Below are 6,028 nucleotides of genomic sequence, written 5' to 3'. Positions count from 1 at the left end.
AAACATAAATGGTGTAATCATTTCATATGCTGATGACACCGTGATTGCTTTTGATGAATACATGGAAGGAGGCAAAAAAATATGCTCAAAGAGGAATTATGCTTGTAAAAAAATGGCTTGATGTATACAAATTAACTTTAAATGTCCAAAAAACTAACTACATGACATTTTCAAAGACTAGAATAAATCGACCATTGTTTTCATACTTAGATATTCAAACTTTACAAGATAAAATTTATGAAGCATGAAATGTAAAGTATTTGGGAATCATCATCGAAAGTAACTTAAAATGGGATTTACATATTGCACATTTCACAAAAAAATAATAATATTTTAGTTTACAAATTTTACGCCACTAGAAATATTTTAAACAGAAGTATGCTTATAACCATATATTAAAGTTTAGTGGAATCAATACTCAGATATGGAATATTACTCTGGGGCAGTATGTATCACATTTCTTTGAGTCGTCTTCAGATAATGCCGAATAAAATACTAAAAATAATTCTTAAAAAACTATATTTATATCCTACTCCAAAAATTTATAATGAAACATATATAAATATTACATATTACAATTATTTATTTCCAGTTCTTTATCCTGTATATTCGCCAATCTCGAAAGATGGTTGACGTGAGTAGTTGCTGTAAATGTCGTCGTGGGTTTTCATCAAACTCTAGTTCAGTTGAGTGTAGATTGTGTAATTCTTGGTTCCAAAGGGGCTGCAGCGGCGTTTCCGCTGCCAGTTTTAATAAAGTTGTCACGCAAGCTAGAAAGAGTGATCACACAAGCGCGGATCAGGTTCAAGATCAACAGGCATCTTTGTCGGGTCGAGTACTGTCTGGTCATCAGCCCGACTTGTTGCCGTCGCCTCCGATGATTAACAGCGATTTCGTTACAGCCCGTAAACGTGTTTCGCAGCCGTTTGCTTCGAACAGTGCTCAGGATCAATTTGCTAAAACAGCTGACGACTCTTCGAGGTTGGGAGAGAAAATTCAAGATCGTCTAGTAAACAAACAAAAGACATCAACAACAACAACATCTCAATATTCTATTAAGATGTCGGATGTTGTTTTGATCATATTAAATATTTTTAATGCTATTAATGATCAGAACACTAAGTTGACATCTCTGTTGGATGAAATCAAGGCTATTCACACAGGCCTTTCAAGACCTCAAGTATGAGTTGCATCAATTAAAATCTCAGAGGTTAAGTAAGGCTAATATGACTGCTGAGCAGACCCCTGCAGAGATTTAAGAGAAAATGCACGATAGAGCTTCCAGATCCAGGGATATTTTTTTTTATGATGTCTCTGAAAGTAATGCCGAAGAATCCAAAGCTCGTATATACCATGACAAGAAGTATGTAACTGAATGCTTTCTAAGACTAAATATTACCTGTCCAAGTTTTATAGCCAATCGTCTTGGCAAATTGAACAAAAACAAATTGAGACCTTTAGGAGTAGTTTTCCCTAGTAAGCTGGCATCGTCTGTTTTAAAAAATGGTAAATCACTTGATAATTGTCAAATTAAAATAAAAGCTGACCTAACACCTATTCAACGTAAGCAAATAAAAATGCTTATGAGCAGAACTTATACATACAATATTTTAATGGCATTCCTAAGGTGGTCCAACAAAAGAGGAATAATGTTATTAAGCAAACTCCAAAAAATTAAATGTATACTTTCATAATGCGGGTGGTTTGCGAACTAAAATAGCTGATCTGCGAAATGCTGTCAACAGTTGCGTATATGATGTAGTAATTGCCCAATTTACAATAATATAAAACATTTTACAAGAGAATAAAAACCTAACCTACACTACACATTGTACAAAAATCAATAATACCTGATAAAAAGCTTAAAAATAGATAGGGTACAATTTGACTTAAATATTTTCACATCACAGAATAAATTCACAGAACATGGGCTTTCAACAGTCTTAAAAATTCTATATAGGTCAGGACTAACTAGTGCACAGTAAAGAAGCTTAATGGAAGCAATGTCCTGGAAACCTCTGGTGCACCTCTTAATAAAACACAGCATTTGCATAGCCTTTAATACAGTTGTTGTGACATGAAGAGAAAAATTTAACTTGGAGTCCAAAGTTATACCAAGATCTTTCACACTAGATAACACTCCCAGAGGAGTGCCATTAATAGTATAAATATGATTAAGCTGGCCTGTACCTCGAGAGAAAAGTATGCAATGACATTTACTGGTATTCAAGACAATATTATTTGCAGTGCACCAACCAGCAAGCCTATTTAAGTCAAGCTGAAGTTTGAGGCAATCATCCAAATTTGAGACTCTACGGTAAACCTTTAGGTCATCCGCAAATTTCAAATAGTAGCTATTCATGAAACAACTTCCAATATCATTGATGAAGATGTTAAAAAGCAACAGCCCGAAGTGAGATCCTTGGGGAAGACCAGATAGAGTCTGTTCTTCATTTGATTCAAAATTGCATAGTTTAATAATCTGCCTACGGTTAGATAAGTAGCTTTTCAGCCACATATATAAGGGACCGGTAAGGCGAAATAATACCTGCTCAGTGGAGAGAAATAGGAGAACTTATACCTCTGCAACGAATAGCGCGTGCTTCAAATGTATCTGCGAGATTTTAAGAATTTTAAGAATTATTTCAATAATAGAGGAGTAACCGATTTTCAGGACAGGCAGGACAGGATTGTCGCTTAAAAAGTATTAAGTTTTTTATACTAAAATGTCTTAAATAAAATAATAAACTACTTACTGTTATTTCACTGTCTGACTTTCATCTTCGCTATTAATAGTTTTAATTCCTTTTCTAGGGATTTCAGTGTCCGAAATAAAACGTAACAGGTTAATATACCAAAGGCTGGGTACATATACATCATCAGCTTTTGTACCTGTAGGCTTCGACTTCTGTACTTTTTTCAGTTCTCTTCTAAAAACACAACGCATGTTATGTATTTTTCTTTGTTCCACCAGTCAGTTTACGCTAAATTTTTTAAATTTCGATCCATATACGTTATACCTTTCACATCCCATAATCATGGGTTGCACCTGTACATTTCAATAAATTCTTCCCAAAGTTCTCTTTCCTTACTCATCTTCTTGATTACTCTTATAATAGTTATAAAAATTTCTCAACACAACGAAATCTCGCGAGATTGATGAGACTTGGGCATACAAGTTGAAACTAGTCAGATTTTTCCTCGCGGCTCTCCCACGTCGGTCTGATTGAGACGGTATCACACGATACAAAAACTGGTTGATACTGCAACACACACCACGAGATTTGATATTAGAGACTTTGGCCTTGCGGCGCATATCACGAAGTAGATCTCACAATGTGTGGGCTACTTAAAACATGAGAACATGAGATTGGCATTGGAAGCATGAGATCTCATGCAAAAGTATGAGACCTGACAACACTGCTTAAAGGACAAAGCGCCCGAGTTTTTAGGGCGGATGATGCAAAGCACAAAACACTAAAATCTATATTCTGTAATAAAATCTGTATCATATCATTCCTGTATAGGAATGTCCTATACTTCTGATAGGCAATGACTACATGGCTCCAGTGACAATGGACTGCAAGGGATTTATGACGCACATTGTAGGAAGAGAAAAGTGGAAGCATTCCAACAGGCCTGCATTGCTAAACAGGTGAACCATCTGGTACACAGATGGCTCCAAAATGAATAACAGAGATCGGGGCTTTATGGTGGGATCCCACATACCAGTAGGGCATACTCGCTGGGGAAGCACGCCACTGTCTTCCAGGCCAAAGTATTCGCTGTATTAAAATGCGGACAGAAAATCCTAAGCTACGGACACCGCAATACAGTCGTATCAATATGCTCGGACAGCAGAGCTGCCATTAAGGCTATCACGGCCGTAAAGGTAAGCTCCGAGCTTGTACTAGAATGCATAAAAGTCCTGGAAAAACTGATGCAGTTTGGCTGCAAGGTTCAGCTCGTCTGGGTACCTGGCCACGCAGGCCATGCATGTAACGAGGAAGCACACTCTCTTTCCAGACTGGGATCCGCGAATGTGCCGATAGGGCCGGAGCCTATAATTGGTATCGCGAAATGCGTAGCGGTCGCGTCAATGAAGGGTCTGCTGGACAAGTGGACCCACCGAAGATGGACTGAGTCCCGTGGTATGAGACGGGCCAAAGCGCACATAGGTGGGCCCTCTGCCTGTCTCACGAAAAATTTACTACGCCTAAAAAGATACGAAATTCGGCTAGTGACAGGTCTATTAACCAGACACTGGCACTTAAAAAGCCATATCCATACCATCGGTATTGCGGACAACCCGGAATGCCGGTGGTGCTGGGAGGAGGATAAAACCGTAGACCACGTGGTCGGGGTGAGTGCCCAGCACTCACGCGCGCCATGTTCAAATACTTGGGTAACACCTTCAGTTCACCGAGCGTCCTTAAAGTCCTTCAGACCAGAGAGGCTTACCGGTTTTTCTAAAGCTATTGGGCTCTGGTAACCCCCGGTGGGGCATGACGGCTCCATCAGGACACCTATATGCATATTTTGACAATATTTTTCAAGATGAGGAGGAGGGACAATTAAAAACGGCACTGTATATGGTGTTTTCACAGATATATATAAGAAAGGGGGTGATAAGTGAGATCATTTTGAACATACTATATAGTGTTATAACAAGTGTTTCGCTTTTCGAGATATTATCGTTTTTCCGAATTGTACCGAATTTGGTGATAAATCCATAAAAGTTATAATAAAACTTTTGTTAATTATTTTATCTAATGAATTTTTTTTACTATAAACCTGAATGTGTATTTCATAAATTTAAAACACGTACTGGAATCTATAGTTGATTAAAAAAAAATTGTGGAACAATAGAATCTAGAAAATGAGTTTCCGAAATATCTAACTTGGATAACTTGAAGTGTGTAAATAAAATATTCGTTCAAATATTTTTAAAAATGTCCTTTATCTTTATTCTTTTTATTGTTATATCAGATTTCAAAGAAAATACTGTTTCTTTTTTATTCGTAGCAGTTTAGAAATGTGGTTCAGTTTTTAAAACTTCATTTTTATGTTATTGTTGTTGCTTCTTAGTAGCTTTGCGTTGCCCTGTAACGTACAAACTTATGATTCTTACCTATAAGTAAATGAAACAAACTATTAAGTACTACATTTTTAATCATGATTTTAATAAACATAATATTATTATTTGTTTGTGAAAAAAATAAAGGAAAAAGCATTTTTATGTATTGTAGTAAGAAATTAGTGTTTAAAGATCTAGCCAAAGATTACTTAGCATCGAGTAGTTCTAAACAAACAAAAAAATAAGCAAGAAAATACGAAATGTGAAATATAAATATTAAATATGAAAGTAGGTTAATTAAAAAACGCGAATATTCTCTTAACGAAAAATACATATGACGAATTAACAACGCACAAACAAAAATCATTTCCATTTATTTACAAGAATTAATTACTCTTATGCTCGAAATGAGAACCACCGTTTCTAATACAACGTCGACATCTTTGTCGCAACTCTGTAGTGGATACGCCTAGTCTCAGTTTCGCCTTCATTATTTCTGCTGCTGTGTTAATTTTTTGTGTAAGGTGTTCTGGATTTAGGATTTATTCATTGTACACCAGTTCTTTCATTCTTCCCTAAACATGGTAGTCCATGGGCTCAAATCGGGAGATCTAGCTGGCCACAATATCGATCCATATCGGCCTATCCATCTATTACGAAAATGATTGTTAAAAAAATCTCTTACAGTTATGCGAGAATAGGCAGGGCATCCATTATTTTGCTATATGATTTGATCTCTTATATCCAGAGGCACTGATATTCTGGATGCAAAATATCGGGACGGGAACTTTTTTTGAATAAAATCTGTTTAGTATACTCGTTAAGTAATAATTGTAAAAGAATGAGTAAATGAATGACACAGGCCATAAACAGTGCATAAGCCTTTTGACCGCAAGCAGCGCTAAAAAACTATTAAGGCAAAAAATATGCAAGAATAGAAAAAATAGGTAT

This window comes from Anthonomus grandis, chromosome 22 (genome assembly GCF_022605725.1).
Source record: "Anthonomus grandis grandis chromosome 22, icAntGran1.3, whole genome shotgun sequence".
Taxonomy (NCBI): Eukaryota; Metazoa; Arthropoda; class Insecta; order Coleoptera; family Curculionidae; genus Anthonomus; species Anthonomus grandis.
This window is presented reverse-complemented; position numbering follows the sequence as displayed.